We start from the raw sequence: 19,466 nt of genomic DNA on the forward strand, positions 1-19,466 counted from the left end.
GAACAACAAAACCTGAACATAAACTCGACACAGCGTGACTGCTGTACACCAATATACGTGAAGCAGAGGGGAAACGAGGATTACTATATATTCGAATGACGTCACCGTCTCGAATGTGTTTTCGAAATGTAATAAGAGCATTATTAGATTATCGCAAATAGACGATGGATCCATACAGATATATTACAGTAATATAAACCCCCTAATGTGACTTCGTCGTTCAAGTTCAAGTGAGTAACGAACGTTCTCGGAAGGTTTGCTTCCGGTGAAGGACGGTGAGAGTGGAGAAGTCTCGAGAGTAGCGACTTTGCCCATAGTATCTGCGCTATATTGATTTGCGCCACGCCCGCTCTGATGTACCTTTACTATTAAGTGCTTTCTAACCACGATTTTTCCACAAAAAAGAATTATCGATCTTAACGCGACTAAAAACATTATAGATTGATAGATCCTTTGTTATTCTGTTTGTAATGTTTGTGGATGTAATATTTGGTTAGTGGAACGCCCGTATGTGGTCAATTATTGCCAGACTGGTTAATTAGGAGCCCCAACGTCCGGTTGGAACAATTTACCGTTGTTAAAGTGGATGAAATGTTGGGGTTAAACAACTCACTTGTGTAGTTGACGGTTGGACGCGGATTTAACAGGCACCGGCGAGCATCTTTATTGACGGAAAAGATAGAGTTATTTATTGTCCACGATTAAATTAAGGTTTAAAAGGTTGACACATAAAAAATCCATTAAATAAATTTATCAACTAAGAATATTTTTAATTTTAAAGTATTATTTCATTTAATATAAACAATAATAAATAATAATCTTAATTAAAGAAAAAATAGTCAAATAATTACTCTGTATTGTAATCAAATTCAAATGTTTAGGTTATGAATCACCTCCTGACACTCGTCGTAGTCACATCAAACAACTTAGGAATTTCCTAAATGCTAAAATATCACTTAGAGATGTGAAGTGGTCGGTTATTTCTCCCCAAGGGCTCTCATTCTGATATGACTGCTTTATACTGTGGTATGACCATATTTCATTTACGACAATAATGAGAGAAATTTGGATGACAACCCAAGCAAGAAAAAAGTTTTTGCACATCGTGGTACTAAGTGCACAAGCAATTAATCACTCTATAAAGTCGGCTTTAACTGTAACGATGTGTTAGAGTGCGTTTTTATGTATATTTTCTGCTTTAAGATATTTTTACTATCTCAGAAAGTTGCATCTAAAGTACTCTCGAACCATCAGTGTACATATTAAGGTTTTTATGTACATTTTCTGCTTTGGGGCAACTGTATGACTACTTTATAGTGTGGTATGACCATATTTCATTTACGACAATAATGAGATAAACTTGGATGACAACCCAAGCAAGAAAAAAGTTTTTGCACATCGTGGTACTAAGTGCAGAAGCAATTAATTACTCTACAAAGTCGGCTTTAACTATAACGATGTGGTAGAGTGGGTTTTTATGTATCTTTTCTGCTTTGAGACAACTGTATGACTGTTTTATAATGTTTTATAATCGTATTTCATTTACGACAATAATGAGACAAACTTGGATGACAACCCAAGTAAGAAAAACCTTTTTGCACATCGTGGTACTAAGTGCAGAAGCAATTAATCACTCTACAAAGTCGGGTTTAACTGTAACGATGTGTTAGAGTGCGCTTTTATGTATATTTTCTGCTTTAAGATATTTTTACTATCTCAGAAATTTGCATCTAAAGTACTCTCGAACCATTAGTGTACATATTAAGGTTTTTATGTACATTTTCTGCTTTGGGACAACTGTATGACTGCTTTATAGTGTGGTATGACCATATTTCATTTACGACAATAATGAGACAAACTTGGATGACAACCCAAGCAAGAAAAAAGTTTTTGCACATCGTGGTACTAAGTGCAGAAGCAATTAATTACTCTACAAAGTCGGCTTTAACTATAACGATGTGGTAGAGTGGGTTTTTATGTATCTTTTCTGCTTTGAGACAACTGTATGACTGTTTTATAATGTTTTATAATCGTATTTCATTTACGACAATAATGAGACAAACTTGGATGACAACCCAAGTAAGAAAAACCTTTTTGCACATCGTGGTACTAAGTGCAGAAGCAATTAATCACTCTACAAAGTCGGGTTTAACTGTAACGATGTGTTAGAGTGCGCTTTTATGTATATTTTCTGCTTTAAGATATTTTTACTATCTCAGAAATTTGCATCTAAAGTACTCTCGAACCATTAGTGTACATATTAAGGTTTTTATGTACATTTTCTGCTTTGGGACAACTGTATGACTGCTTTATAGTGTGGTATGACCATATTTCATTTACGACAATAATGAGACAAACTTGGATGACAACCCAAGCAAGAAAAAAGTTTTTGCACATCGTGGTACTAAGTGCAGAAGCAATTAATTACTCTACAAAGTCGGCTTTAACTAATAACTATGTGTTAGAGTGGGTTTTTATGTATCTTTTCTGCTTTGGAACAATTGTATGAGTGCTTTATAGTGTGGTATGACCATATTTCATTTACGACAATAATGAGACAAACTTGGATGACAACCCAAGCAAGAAAAAAGTTTTTGTACATCGTGGTACTAAGTGCAGAAGCAATTAATCACTCTACAAAGTCGGGTTTAACTGTAACGATGTGTTAGAGTGCGCTTTTATGTATATTTTCTGCTTTAAGATATTTTTACTATCTCAGAAATTTGCATCTAAAGTACTCTCGAACCATCAGTGTACATATTATGGTTTTTATGTACATTTTCTGCTTTGGGACAACTGCATGACTGCTTTATAGGGTGGTATGACCATATTTCATTTACGACAATAATGAGACAAACTTGGATGACAACCCAAGCAAGAAAAAAGTTTTTGCACATCGTGGTACTAAGTGCAGAAGCAATTAATTACTCTATAAAGTCGGCTTTAACTATAACGATGTGTTAGAGTGGGTTTTTATGTATCTTTTCTGCTTTGGGACAACTGTATGACTGTTTTATAGTGTGGTATGATCATATTTCATTTACTACAATAATGAGACAAACTTGGATGACAACCCAAGCAAGAAAAAAGTTTTTCACATCGTGGTACTAAGTGCAGAAGCAATTAATCACTCTACAAAGTCGGCTTTAACTAATAACGATGTGTTAGAGTGCGTTTTTATGTATATTTTTCTGGGGTTGCTGGCAATGAAGCGGCAGATAAGCTAGCACGAGATGGCAGCGCTGAAGCGTTTGTGGGACCGGAACCAGCAGTTGGTGTATCATTTGCGATGGCCAAATATAGGATTGGACTGTGGGCTGAAGAGAGACTTCGCCTACTGTGGACCAGTTCTCCTGGAATGAGACATGTTAAGGTGTTTATTAACATCGCCACTGTCAAACCCGGGAATATTTTAGGACTTGCCCGTAGTAGCATAAAAGTTCTAATGGGTGTTTTTACTGGGCACTGCCGATTAAAAGCACACCTCAACTTGTTGGGTTTAGCCGACGATGTTGAATGCCGACTATGTGCGGAGGAAGCAGAGACGGTTGAGCATGTTTTATGCCACTGCCCTGCCGTTAACCGTATCAGATTCTCGATTTTTGGGTCGCAGTTTATCTCCTCAAAAGATCTGAATGACCTTTCGCCGAGCAAGGTATTAATGTTCGTTAAGAGCATTGGACTGCACGGTGAAATTTGATAACGATATCTATCGGGGTACAATAGATCCTTAGGGTCGCGGTGCAAGGTTGGTTGGTCCGCCTACCCGATATGTATTCTATGTAATGTAATGTAATGTATGTATATTTTCTGCTTTAAGATGTTTTTACTATCTCAGAAAGTTGCATCTAAAGTACTCTCGAAACATCAGTGTACATATTAAGGTTTTTATGTACATTTTCTGCTTTGGAACAACTGTATGACTGCTTTATAGTGTGGTATGACCATATTTCATTTACGACAATAATAAGACAAACTTGGATGACAACCCAAGCAAGAAAAAAGTTTTTGTACATCGTGGTACTAAGTGCAGAAGCAATTAGTCACTCTGTAAAGTCGGCTTTAACTGTAGCGATGTTTTAGAGTGTATTTTTATGTACATTTTCTGCTTTGGGACAATTGTATGATTACTTTATAGTGTGGTATGACCATATTTCATTTACGACAATAATGAGACAAACTTGAATGACAACCCAAGCAAGAAAAAAGTTTTTACACATCATGGTACTAAGTGCAGAAGCTATTAATCGCTATACAAAGTCAGCTGTAAGTGCAACGATGTGTTGGAGTGCATTTTTATGTACATCTACAGTGTTGGGACAACTGTATGACTGCTTTATGGTGCGGTGTGGCCATATTTCATTTACAACAATGATGAGACACACTTGGATGACAACCCAAGCAAGAAAAAACCTTTTGCATATCGTGGTACTAAGTGATTAATAGCTATACAAAATCGGCTATAAGTGTAAAGAAGTGTTGGAGCACGTTTTTATAGCTCAAGTAACTTTTGAGGTTGCTAGTGGTTTTTAGCATCCAGATTATCTCGTGCGGTGTCATATTTCTATCTTTTTGTCATGCTCAGGGTGAGTCTGTCTTCTTAGGTTGTCACCTTTTTAGACCTTTTGTGCGCTTTTCATTTGTTCGTTGCATAGATCTCAACGGATCAGGACTTTGATAGCCAATATTTTATGATGTTCTCTATTAGGTGCTGCTTCCATTAGGATGGCGAACCTCAGTGAAGCTGTGGCCATCATTCGATAAGTCGACCCTATAAAAGCCGCCGAGGTTGATATGGTAGTCAAAGAGAATCTTGCCATTGACAGAATTGAGACATTATTTCACTATTTTCTGGAAAGTTGTTGGTGTTATTCAATGGCTAAAGATATAATAAAATGCAATTATTTTCAAGATAATTAAGTATGATTACATTTAGTTTTAACTATCTTTGAGATGCTTTATATCCCACGTTATAGTACGTACTACATTAAGTCAAGACATAATTATTTTCTATTTAATTTTTAATGAGATGTTTGAAAACGGTTTTTAAAACGATCTAGAACACGAACTAAATAATATAATAGTTCACAAACATGCAAATTGGTTAGGTTGCGCATCACACGTTTTGAAATTTGCATGCGCATTTCTCGGTGGTTACGATTCTAGCTTTGTATCCGCGTTTCCAATGCCTGCTTGACTTTCCGCGTATGTAAATGTAATAGCGATATAAACAGGGAATCAACCGGTTGTAACAAACCCCCCACGCATCTACACAAAACCGAAGAAGAGAATTTCTCTTCTCATTCACCTCGGATACATTTCAATCTCTCCTCGTTTTGTTTCCTTTCCCTTCATCCCAATTCACCTAATGGGTCGTTCCGGCGCCGCCTCAGACTGCGGGATTCTCACGAGCGGCGTCGCGACGCAGGCGTCGTGACCCCAACGGTCGACCTGCGTCTGGGGATTTTAACTCTGCCTTCCGTACGTCCGTCCGTCGGACGAGATCCGGCGACGTCGTAACCCTTAGCGACAGACCGACGCTTGAAGGGCCCCCGGGCGGGGGCATCCTCTCTTCAAGACGACCAACGTCGTCGACGAGAAGAGAAAAAAGATGAGGTGGTCCGCTAACGGACGTGACGGAAAACAAGCGTTATCGATTTTAAGGGGTGGTTTTGCACCCGACAGCGTTAATATTGAAGGTTTCAACTGAGAGGGCCGCGCTTCCGGGGGCGCCCTATCAAAAATTGAGTTAGTTTGGATGGTTGGGTTGAAATGGCTAGGTTTAACGGGGTTGCTTTTATTGGATAGACCCTCATGGTACTGTGTTATTCATCGCCGTAACTCTTAACTGATGGATTTTAGATTATTACGTTTTAAAGACGTCTCTTTAAACCTTTTAATTGTTATTAAAAAATTAATATTTCGAACGCAAATAACAACCACACAGTTGATTATTATCATAAATTATTATTTACACCAATCGTGGAATGACTAGTGTCAAAACTTGACGTTGAAATTCGTTTTTGTTGGGTGTGAATTAATTATGAGATTCTGAATTCAACTCGAAGTTCAATTAGCGCGTAGAAATCGATCGTTATTGCATAGTTGACGTTGGCCTGATTAATTGTGGCTTCGATGGTAACTCGATCATTTCGTCTGCAATGCAGGGGTATAAAAATATTTCTGGATGTATCTTTGGTAACTTTTTTCTTTGTCCTTTTTTTTTTGGAATCTCCGTTCTCTTCTTCATCTTTGTCACTTCGCTAAACGAGACGTTTTCTGGGGCACACGGTGGCTCCTTTTCCTCGCTGGTTGAAACGCGATACCTTCCATGCATTCGTGTACGCGCTGTTAAACCTTTTGTTCGGCCGTGAGGCGAAGGTAGGAAACGGATCTAGTTGCTATTCGGCCTTTCAGAACGTTTTTATCAAATGTCTTTATTCAAAAAAATAAGAATTTACTAGAAAAAAATAACGAATTGGGTGGCCCCTACGGTCCAATCGCGAATCCATTTGATTTAATGTCCAGTCACAAAGATCCCCCCAATTCATTTGACCTCACCCTGCTTTTTTTTTTTTCTTTTAGAGGCCTTTCAGCCCAATTAGGTCGTCGGACTAACGCGGATTGACTGCCGCTCCTCTCTTCATTCGTGACGAGGGTGGGTTATTGTCCCCATAGCTGTGGTGGAATTGTCCAATTAAAATAATTAAAACGAATTACCTTTTAATTGCCTCGGCGTAGTGCGAGAAATAATTTTTGCTAGCGCTCTCAACTTCGATTCTTTTCGGATTTTTTTCGCGTTTTGTCACGCCATCGGCATAATTGCCTCCGTTAACGTCGAACAATAGGACGAAGAAGTTATCTTATGGAAATGAACGGTTTGCTCGGTCATAAATGAAGTTGTAAAACAGTGTTTTAAAGCTGCATTAATAGCCACTTTAAAAGTTCTTTGGAACGCCGCGTAAAATCGTAAATTAGGTATTTTAAATAATTTAAAGGAAGAATAGCTCAAAAATATATAATGTTTCGGTATCCATTCGACGCGATTACACCTCGATATCAATGCTTTTCCCGGCACTTATCTTTTATCCCTATCGATTATTAATGTATTCGGGTCGTATCTGCGCTTTTACGGTCGGCTGGTTTTAAAAGCTCTTTAAACCCTACGTTAAGTGGCTGAGCTGTTTACGCCGTGTTTTATATTCGGGTCTAATATTATTATAGCCACGCAAGGAAAATTCGAGAATTCAATAGGAATACTACATAAACTATTAATCTTAAAACTAAGGAACCATTAGATCAACTTTTTGTTACGTAAAACCTCGATATAACCGCTATTCATAGCATTGCGTTCTGTATTAATCAGTTCTATTTTTAGTTCAATAAAAATATGCAACCATCTAGCCCTGAATAACAAGTAAAACTAGAACTAACACTAGACCTAGAATTAGAAAGTTTCGGGTTTAGCCGTGCGTCTTCAGACTATTACCAAAACTAACACTAAACCTTTAGTTTTAGTTCTATGGAAAATATACAACAGTCTAACTCTGAATAACAACTAAAATAACAACTAACACTAACATTAGAACTAACACTAGACCTAGAACTAGAAACAATCAGGTTTAGCCGTCTTAAGAGACGTTCGGCTAAACCTGAATGTTTCTAGTTCTAGGTCTAATGTTAGTTCTAGTTTTAGTTCTAGCACCAAAACTAACACTAAACCTAGAACTAAAAACATTCGGGTTTAGCTGTCTTAAGAGACGTTCGGCTAAACCCGAATGTTTCTAGTTCTAGGTCTAATGTTAGTTCTATTTTCAAACCCGCAAAACTTTTACTATATCACACATCACATAAATTCATGAATAAATAATTTGGAAATAATTCTCTTTGAACTTTAATTTAATCATTTATTTATTAGTAGATACGGGTTATTTTACAATTCATACGCAAAACCACACATCACAAAATATGTATTAATTTATAATATTATTTCACGTAAACTTTAATAATTTTCAATTACAGATATATTGTTATTGGCTCAAAAATGTATTGCGCGATGCAAATTGAGATAATAATTTCTTTATTATGGGTTAATTTTGTGTGGATTAAAACAGAAATGCGATATTGCCATTACGGCGTTTCCGTGCTTTGAGTTTTTCAAGAGTCAATTGTACCGAAATAAAACGGTAATCAAAGGCGACAAGGTAGCAGTCGACTTAATTCGATCAATTTCTGTAGTAGATTACTTCTCAGAAACTCGAAGGCTACAATTAAGACGTTCTCGACTTCGATAAGACAAACTTCGCCGTGGTTTAATTACTACTTAGTGGGCTTTAAACTATTGAATTTTTCTTTGAATAGAAGGAAAAGAAGTGTTTTCTTTTACTTCATAAACGACTTTTTAAGTAAACTTTTAAATTAAATTTAAAGGTTTCGAATTTTCAGTAAGAATCATAACCGATTTAATAAAAAAATTAGTTAAAAAAATTCAAAAATGTTCTAATTTATTTAAAAAAATAAGATTTTCGTAAAGATCAGGAAATTTTAGCCTTATTTGATGTATCACACTCGATATCTATCATAAAATTCACTTTTAAAAGATAAAACCGCAATCGTTTACTTAGTGTTTTGTTTTCGGCCATCTTGATTTTAGAAAAACAAGGATATCACACATAGATATGTTGAGTTTGGACTCATTTTACTCGTCTTTTAATTTTCTACAGTAATATATATGAATATTTGATTTTCGGCCATCTTGGATTTTAAGAAAAATGTCAAAGTGAAAATATCTCGAAGATTTTTTTTTTCACATGTTTGAAACCATTCCAAAGGATTGTTCATGAAAATTAAAAACATTTGATTTTTTTAATTAAAACAACAACGTTTATTAAAGTTTTCGTAAACGTTTTCGTAAAGATCAGAAAATTCTAACCTAATTTGATGTATCACACCCTATATCACCCACAAAATTCATTCTTAAAAGCATAGATGGCAAAACTTTTTAGTGTTTTGTTTTCGGCCATCTTGTTTTTTATAAAAATACAAATATCTCGGGTATTATAACACCTAGATATATCGAGTTTGTACTCATTTTACGTGTTTTTCAATTATCTCTCCCAATATTTATGAATTATTTGTTTTCGACCATCTTGAATTTTACAAAAAATTTGAAATCAAAATATCTCGGGAACCGTAACAGCAAAATAGGTCGTGTTTGGATTCATTTTCAAACATGACTAGACTGATGCGATATTTTCTATCTTTTATAGTTGATCATAAAAATTTCTGTGAAAACAGTGATTATAAAGGCACGAACAAAAAAGGGTGATACAAATGTAGTTGTACATTATTTGAGATAACTTTTTAATTATCCAAAATGAACTAACTGAGCGTGTTAAATGTACGTGATGAGCAAAACAATGAACTCTATTTTCTAATGAATTTAAGCCCAATTTTATGCCTGTACAAGTACCCTTCCTGTATTTTAACGACCTTAAACACGATTACCACTTTAGAATCGAAAATGCAGTGCATTTCAAAACGAAATTTGTTCTTGTTGCTAAAGGTCTGTAAAGAATGTTAAAAAATTTAGTAAAAGAGCGACAATAAACCCACTTTTTCCGTTCAATAGGGGTGGGTTATGTCTACGTTGGCAAATGGGGCAGTGGACGGTTCTCATCAATAATTTATAAAAGAGTGAGGGAGACAAATGGACGTTGCATCTGCCGACGAATTTCAAACGCCACGCCGCACTGCGTGCTCTCAACATTGTATATTTTTGCAAATGCCATTATTTAATCAACAACCCAAAAACAATTTAGTATTGTTAGTAATTCGTTGTTGTAGTGTTTCCGTTTACGTTACCTAAATTTCAAATTCTATTTTCAAAACGAAGTAAACTAACATAAATTTATCGCGGATAAAAAAATTCGAAATTAAATCTTTCAATAAACTGAACAAAAAAAAAAAAGAAGTTACAAGAACAATTTTGGCTCCACTTATATGATATGGACGTCCGTGGAGAGTCTGATATACGTTCGCCTGCCAAAATGGGCTTATTAAATTTTAAAATATGAGTTTGAGGGTCTCGCTCTTCTACCGGCGGCGCAGGGGTCACATTATTATTTGATGCAATCGCGCGCGTGGTCCGCAGACGGTAAATTTGCGGCCAAATGCGGCTTTTCGCATATATCAACATTCCACGCGACACCGGAAGTCAATAAAACCAAGTTGTTAGCGAAGTGGCCGCTTCTTTTCAAGATATATGTATACTCCACTTTCTTATTTTTCAAATCGATTTTGACACACTTGTCATAAATTGTCAAATATATTTAGTTCAACCTTGGTTCTACAGCTAAAACATGTCTTTACAAGCAGAATTAGAAGATCTTATGAAGAAATTGGTATCACATAAAGGAATCGTTGGATTCTTAATTATTAATTCTGAAGGGATTGCAGTTAAAACAAGCATGGAAAATTCTGTTGCCGTTCATTACGCTGGATTAGTTTTAGCTTTAGTCGAAAGAGCTAGGGTTGTTATTAAAGATTTGGATTCTAGTAATGATTTAACTTTTATACGATTACGGAGCAGAAAAAATGAGATTATGATAGCTCCAGATAAAGAATTTCTTTTGGTCGTGGTTCAAAATCCAATCGATTGAATTTTTCTAAATTTATTTTTTATTTCTAAATCTTTATACATATTTATATTTTACATCAAAAATTAATTAAATATTTTTAATAAAGCAAATCTGATTTTTAGTCTTTCGGAACAATATTAAATGCATCTTAGATTTGGTTTTGAGATATTAAAGTTGAAAGCTGAGGATCTTTTGGAAAGTATACAGGAAAGTAATTGAGTGATTTTTCTGTTTATGAAATCTATACTACACAAAAATCCTTTAAGTTATCTGGATTAATATCTTTCATACATCTTTTTAAAAATCGTTCTTTTCAATATGATTGAAGAAAAGAATTCGTTTCTCCAAAATCCATTTTATTAGAAAAATAAAACTTTTCTGGGGTGATAAAACATTGTGTGAGGTTAGCTTGTACCAAATTTTAGACTTTCAGGTTGAATGGATTTTGCCACAAAACGATTTAAATTTGACGTTTCTTGAAAATGAACATAAATAATTTTTTCTCCGAAACGTTTTGCAATGAAATAAAGAAACTTTTCGAGCTTAAAGAAGGATGTTTGAGGTTACATTACTCCAAACCTTAAGCCTTCTAGATTATTTTGTATTATTTTTTTGTATAGGATTCAAACGTTATTCTTTTTACTATTCTCATTAACATCTCGAAAATGTTTCTCCAGTCAGAAAAGAACCGTTAAAAATAAAATAGAATTGAATAAAGTAAACAAAAAGTCAAAGTCGTTTAGCTTTTAGATGTTTAAAGAAAAAAAAGCGAGTCTAAGTCAATTATGGCAACCCCTCCACGGTTCAATTTCGTCTCTCAGCTGCCTTTTTGCCACGTTCGTTCGTGGGTCCGAATCCACGAATTCTCAGTACCCAGATGCAAATTGGTTCGTTACGGTTACTCGGCGTTCACGGGCGAAGTCCCGGACTGCAGTTGACATTTAATTTAAGCCGGAAACTTTACAAATGAAAGCCACGGGAAACGGTGCTATCACTATACCGGGCCTTAACATCCTGTGTTGGCTTTTCAAAGTACTTCAAGCCCAAAAACTTGAAACAATTTTCAAGAAATTTTAATAAAATTTCAAAAGTTCAATTCTAACTATTTTCATATTTTTATTGATTACTTCAAAGCATTATGAAACCAAGATTGTATCAAGACGTGTTCACATTTAACTTCATCACCCGACACCGTTGACAGCCGTTCTATCATCGTAGTGTTGTTTGTCTGCGTTCCTTCTCTACGAGTATATTTCCGTGCGGATGATATAAAGTCTAGAAATTGCTTTTCTAAGGAATTTCACATTGACTCAAACGAATATTAGATTTTGAACCGAATTAAATAGTTTCTCTTTGTGATACGCACAACGGTAGCTAAGGTATTATATTTGTCTTTTACGTAAGATTTAAAGCGATGACGAACTGATGAATCATCTTCTCCCTAAGGTTCTATACACAGAGTTTCCTGATTCCCCTCGGTAAATAACTGAAATTGCGGACGAAACTCGATTTCCAAGTAATAAGTGAACAACGCCGTTCCGGCCCTGCGAGAACTACAGTAAACAGTTTCTGGGTTCTTGTATTACTTAGGGTTGGAGCTTTTTGTCGGTGAAGCTTTAGTAAATAAATCTAAAATGATGTTTAATAGTGTCACATATCTCAAATTTAGTCTCGAATTCCCGATTGAGTTTGAAATTGGCTATTTTGATTGTAAAATGATAATTTTCTAATTAAAACGAGTATTTTAGGCGAAGGAGGAGGATGAATGCCGATTGTTTCCCCCTATTCTCCATAATAATAGAGCTCCATTCTCTTCGACTCCTCTTAATACCCTCAAGGTATTCCTCCAATTGTCCGCATTGTATTTAATCCCCACAAAACGAAATCCTTTATTTAAATAAAAAGTTGCTTTTATTAAATTATATCCGACAATTTTAACTATTAAAGTGACAAAATGGATTGGAGATAAGAAAAAGCTTCTGCTTTGCTGTACAAATCCCGTGCTGCGAGTATTCAGGTTGTTTTTTTTGCAACTTTTTTCCTGCGGCCTTTTTAGCAGCATTTATCTACCTGCGCTCGTACCCCAATTAAGTTTTTATATTTCAATTTGTTCGCCCGCTTTCTCGTCCGGTTTGTTCTTATTTTCGCTCCGCATCGTATTCGCGAATCGATAAATGTTGCGCTCTTTCTCGTAATTTCGCAGCAACCATTTACTACTTCCAACATTGTTACGATATTTTTAATTTTCTAACGTTCCCATTTATTAAAATTTTTCTTGGACAATAAAACGGTTAAAGGTGCGAGTGTTTATAACCATGGTAATAACATTATACATTATGCAAGGGCAGCAGCAGGCGCTCATTATTTTCTTGGCTAAATATGCAGGAGACGCAACGTCCGCAAGATGGTGCTCTCTCGGAAGGAAGCTAGTTTTAAACTCTCGTTAAACCGTTAATTCTTAATACGATGTTAACGGAAAATAAATTTTATGGAAAAATTCTAAAACTAAACTAAAACGCACACATAATATTCAGTTCAATAGGTTAGATCGTGACAAGTGTATAAGAAAATCCGTTCTCTTCGGAAATTGTTTTAAAGGAAGATGAATTGCAGTACAAAAGGTGAACCTGCCGCTCCAACACCGTTATGCACCGTGTGAGAGAGTATGTTCTCGTGCAAACGCACCCACATTAACGTTTAACACTCGCGCGCATATACACAGTTATAAATGGCCGGAAATAAAACGTTGTGAGACGTTAAACTAGACCGAGAGAAAAGCAGGGATTCCGCTCGGGATGACCTCATTTTTATGTCACCCATAACAGTTCTACACTAACGATCATCCAGGAAAAACTCCACGAACAACTGTTATTAATCATTTCCGTCTCCGTATCACAACAAATATTTAGTAACAGACCGTTTCCATTAAGTCAATCGTGGAGCCTTGTGTCATATTGCTAAATGTGTACACATAACTTGCGTTTCGGTTAATATGAGCTCACTTTACTCGAAAGTAAACATTACTGAAATAACACATTCACGTTTGTAATTAGCATTTTGTTGATATCATATACTTAGTTTCATTATAAATTTAGGTATGTGATTTGATATGTCTATTATTATTATGTCTATTTTATCCACATACTGAAAATAACATGGATGTTGTTCTATAATAATAATTTACTCAAATATTTAAATGCATAAAACTATACTATCTGCTTATCTTTTACGGCGAATATATCACTTGGAAGCCAAAGCAGTAGAATACACGTAAATTAAAAAAAAAATTAAATCCCTTGAAGTTATAAGTCATTAATACTCTAAAAGTAGACAGTATAGCTTATCTTTTGCGATTAATAACCATTTGGCAACCGAGGACACTACATTGCCGAGGCAGTAGAGTATACATAAAATAAAATATTAAATCTATTGTTGGAGTTACAAGTGTTAGTTGAAGCTGCTGAAGCAGTAGTGCAAAGATTTGAAAATTAACGTAAACCTTATTATTTAATAAAAACGTATAGTATTAGAAGCCGAGGTATGTTAGCTGCAGAGGCAGTAGCATTAATACTCGAAAATGGGGTAGTATAACCAGAAGTGACATCCCGCCAAATCTGACGCCATATTATTGCGAGGAAGCAAGGTATTACTGCTATTGGTGGTAAATGAAGTTGTCTCTGTTTAAGTTGTCTCATTCATTGTGCGTTAATCACTTCTTAAGTTCGATAAGATAGCGGATTTTGAATGTCAACATTTTGAACATCAAATGAATGTGATATAGCTTATCTTTTACGATGAATATACCATTTGGCAACCAGGAGGAAACTACATTGCCCCGACTGTAGAGTACATATAAATTTAAAAGGTATAAATTAAGGTGTTGATGCTAATATTGTTATTTAGGTGTCGAGGCAACCATGCTAATGAAGCAGTAATCTCGGAAACTATAAGAGTTAAAAAAAAAGTAGCTTACATGTCTCGATCTCTTTTTTTAAATAAATTCCAATGTCGAAAATCTCAAAGCGCTATCATCTTTTGTTTTTTTCCTAGAGGCCAAAATTGAAAATATCGTAATACCAGCAAGTGCAAATATCTTGGTTATTATTATAGGTGGAGTATTATAACTAAGACATTATATGGACACTTTTTTACAGTGAATTTGATGACGTAGTCAAAAAAATTTTTGCGGTTTTAGATTTTGAGATATTATGACAATTTTTTTTTTTTTTAATGCAAATAACCAGTGATTATTCGCTTATTAAATTCGTTATTTTTTTCTGATTACAAAAATATAGGGTTCGACAGGTCTATTTCTTATTGTTTTAGAATAAAACTAAAAATAAACTTTTTTTTTAGTGTCCTCAAAGAAATTAAATTTACAGTTTCCTGTAAATTACGGTACTATAACTAAAAATAAAAAAACGTGTTTCTCTAATCCAAAACAATGCACTCCATTAAATATTTCCGTATTACCAGTTGGTGTAATAAACATAATTATTTGTTTTTAAATATCAGAAAAATAATACCCCATAATTTAAATACCGCTCCGTAATTTACAGGAAACTGTAAATTTCTTTTCTTCGACGACACTGGCGTTTAAAAATTTTATAAAAAAAGTTTATTTTTAGATTTATTCTAAAATAGTAAGAGATAGACGTGTCGAATCCTATATTTTTGTAATCAGAAAAAAATAACGAATTTAATAAGCGATTAATCAGTGTATAATATCTCAAAATATAAAACCGAAAATTTTTTTTTGACTACGTCATCGAATTCTCCGTAAAAAAGTGTCTATATAATGTCGTAGTTATAATACTCCACCTATAATAATAACCAAGATAATTGCACTTGCTTTACGATATTTTCAATTTTGAGGTATTCGACATTGGAATTTATTTAAAAAAAAGGATCGAGACATGTAAGCTACTTTTTTAAAATAAATAAAACCCGTCTTCTTAATATAACAATGTCTAATTGAAAAGATTGAAAACCAAATTTACGATATTCTCATCTGTGCATCGTATTATAAGTGGATAATAAACTATTATCAGGAAGTTGAAAGCAACTTACAGGAATTGAAGGACGCCAAATTAAACTAGAATTATAGGTATCAATAAATCCTTGATTTAAAAATAATTTAGGTTTGAATCAATCGTTAAAGTTGACGTTTAAACTGACACTTAAAAAATGAGTTTTCGATTCTTCTGCATCATTATCAAGTAAGACATCTCAAGTCTAATACTAAAATAATATATTTGTGATCATTTATTAAATTATTTTATTAAAATACAGTAACTTAACCAAATTGTATATAAAATTATTTTTGGCACTTGTTATATAATAATATGTATACCGGGAATTTCACATAACTCGCAGTATATGAGCAATAACCATAGTTACGAAACTACTATGCACTTGCACTGTCCCCTGCTGTTGCACCTAGAACTAGATATATTCGGATTTAGCCACACGTCTCTCAAGACGGCTAATCCCGAATGATTCTAGTTCTAGGTCTTGTGTTAGTTCTAGTGATAGTGGTAGAGCAGAACTAGAAAGTATCGGGTTTAGCCGTGCGTCTTTTAGTTCAATAAAAATATGCAACATAGTAATATCTTATATTAACTAGCGCAACCTAACACTGTCACTAGAACTAACATTAGACCTAGAATTAGAAACATTCAGACATGTTGCATTTTATGTGGGCAAAAGTAAGTATGCATCTTAAGTAAAATTTACTGTATGTATTACTTTTTGCCAGTTTCGATACTTATAACACCATCATCAGTAAAAACGAGTTGATATAATTTAATATGATATTTCAAGCAGTATCTGAAAGAAATGTAAAATTATAGTATTCTGAAAGTAGTATCTGAAAGAAATTATAATATTTCGTGTCATCTTGAATAATACTATGAACGTGTTACATTCGTCCCTTTTCTACTTGAAATTCTGACAGAGGCAAACTTGGGATGAAGGGAGGAAGTGTGTACGTTAAGGCGAAGGGGAACAAATGTGGATCGATAGAGCGACACCAACGTCGGCGTAAGCGTGCGGTTCACACGTTATTTTTTTCCTTCTCACACACGCGCCGACTGCCGGAAGCGCCACCTATCGATTCCGGTTTTATTACAGAATAGGCTTTAAGACCGGAAAAAACAAACATGCCATGAATTTTTCAACAAAACTCATAGATTAAGAAGTTAAAGCGAATATAAACATTTTTATACGATTAATTTGCATTGTTTTATATCGATTACATTATAACGTTATTTTTCAAAACTCTCTATAAACACGTACTTGCTATCTATCTATCTATATGGCGCGGTTTGATAAATGACCGAAAGGCCACTTGGCGGCAACGTATTCTTAAGAGAGTGATAAATGATGCTTGGCTCACATTACGACCGCAATTTTAAAATCGCTTCGGATATACCTGTGAGGAGGATTCGTGTTGGTGATATGAAAATGCGACGCCGTTAATAATTAAATGATGGCATATGTCATGATTAATCACATTCCTTACGAAAGCGGACGTGTTAGTACGTGATTTGTAATTTCTGTCTTTGATGCTTAGTATTCATGTCTTTTGTTAAAACATTTTTTAAAAAGTTTCATGCTACATTGTTGCTTCGGACGAGAACTGAACATATTGGTGTAGGTCAGGAAGGGACTTTAATCTGATTAACGAACATAGGCGTGCAGCTGTCTCAGTGAACCATGAGATTTGCACAACGATGACCACACGAGTAAATATTTCCGGTTTAAGGGCGGCTTTAACACATAACTGATTCAATCATTTCGGACAATCGATTCTGTATAAATTACCCGTGGAATTAATTTCGAATAATTCTTGTTCTTATAATGTTTATAAAGAATTTAACTTTTGGCGAGTAATTTAAAGTCCAGCCGCCTTCTCGAACTCTATTTACGTCCAAATAGTCCTTTTAACCCGCCGGCATTGCACCGCATAAACTCGGCGGGCCGTATTTTAACCTCAAGGACTTGTCACATCCGGCTACGGCCGGTAATCCATGTGAAACTACTAAAACTTAACGCCGAAGTTGGGTTATGTCGGGTTATCGGCGGCCGAACTTCCACATTAACTCCAATAAATCCGTGAACTTCCCAAGAACTACCGAATTAAACCAAAATTCCGTTATACCACATTATTTCGCTGTTTTAATTCCCCGCATATTTCCAGTTATAATGTGATTCAGTATAAATGTTTCAAGTTCGTCTCGACTCTCATATATTTATATCTTTATGGGTTATTAAGATTACGACTGGAATTTGTGACTTGTTCAATTACGATTATTATTGTGCAGCTGTGAGTAAACGTTCAATTGGTTTCATTGTATAAAATTTTTAAGCAAAGTTGGGATGAGTGTTGCTACTTGCCACAACAGATAGTAGCTATTTTCACTCTAACCAGAAACGAGCAAACTTGTCTTTCACGACCACGTAACCGCATGAATTTGGGATGTGAGTAAATTAGCGTGAATAATAAATGCCGAGTGCCCACACTGAATGAACATAGTTTGGCTCTCTTCGAATAACACCAGGAATGTATATAGGATAGTTGAAATGTATACATAGAAAGATTTAAGTATGTAGTAACTCAGTTGAGGTCTTAACGTTTCAACTAGATTTTAGATTGACACCTTTTTAGTCTGTTTACTGATCTTTATCCATTACTGCATTGTGCGCTTTAAACAAGATTACGGGCGAAGCAATTAAAAGCGAAGATAGGGCACACGTTTATCTTGCAGTGTTAGTAATAAATCAGCCGAGCAAATTACAGGGAGCGACTATTACCGACTTTGCGGCTCGATCTGATAGCGTCGTGACCAGAGCCCTTGCCAGAACGAGCGTCGTCTCGCGTCCTTATCGATTCCCTACAACGCTAGGCGGTTGACGTTATTTCAGGAAAAGTCAATAAAAATGCCGTGTTTATCTCACTATTTAATCCACCTAACCCAAAAAAGAAAAAACGGACACGAAGGAATTTCCTAGACGACGCAATTTGCGCGTCTGGATCTAAATCTACATAAAAGTGCGGTAGATTTTCGTGTTGTGAGAATTTAACATCGCCGCGACTTTGAATTCTATTTATTCGATCCTAACAAATATGTCTAGGGGCGTTGGTTCGGTGCAGTTTGGCTGAAATACTGAAGGAGACGATGCTGCCAAAAACAGGGGGAATCTACCATTATATCAAGTGCGAACCCTTGTTGTTTACTTGAGACGGTCCTTCACTTTAAATAATTTTCAATTGTGATAGTGTCGATTACACAAATCTATTCTCAATCAAAATAACAACACTTCAATGTATTTATAGTAGAAAATAAATTTTACTGTTTTTTTTTCCAGTACTGCCTCGGCAGCAAGGTTTCCTCGGCTAATACTATTTTCCTAAGAGTTAGGAATTTTTATCTCTCCTAAACCGTTTTTTTTTTGGGTATTTTTGACTTAATAACCCAGAATTTTATTAACCCAATATTAATAATAATTTAGCATTATTTATTCGAATCTACACTCTTTTTATTGTAACTTGAGCTAATTTCACGATTCCAACCCGATTTTTCTAAAAATTAGGGATATTTTATCTCCTAAAGTAGTAGTTTTTTGGATATTTTTTGATTTAATCATCCAGAACTTTTTCAATCCAACTCTGATAATGATATAGCACTATTTATTTGAATCCACACTCCTTTTATTGCAACTTGTGCAAATTTCATGATTCCAACCATATTTTCCTAAGAGTTAGAAATTTTTATCTCTCCTAAAACGTTTATTTTTGGGTATTTTTGATTTAATCACCCAGAA

General features: G+C 34.9%; 1 protein-coding gene and 1 pseudogene across 11 annotated transcripts in view; both read left to right on the forward strand.

Annotated features, from left to right (window-relative positions):
* Positions 1 to 19,466, forward strand: part of LOC111414968 (neural cadherin) — a 286,762-nt gene that overhangs the window by 16,611 nt on the left and 250,685 nt on the right. The window lies entirely within an intron of this gene.
* LOC111414970 (dynein light chain roadblock-type 2 pseudogene) lies at positions 10,239 to 10,744 on the forward strand (annotated as a pseudogene).

Source organism: Onthophagus taurus, chromosome 6 (genome assembly GCF_036711975.1).
Source record: "Onthophagus taurus isolate NC chromosome 6, IU_Otau_3.0, whole genome shotgun sequence".
NCBI classification, from domain to species: domain Eukaryota; kingdom Metazoa; phylum Arthropoda; class Insecta; order Coleoptera; family Scarabaeidae; genus Onthophagus; species Onthophagus taurus.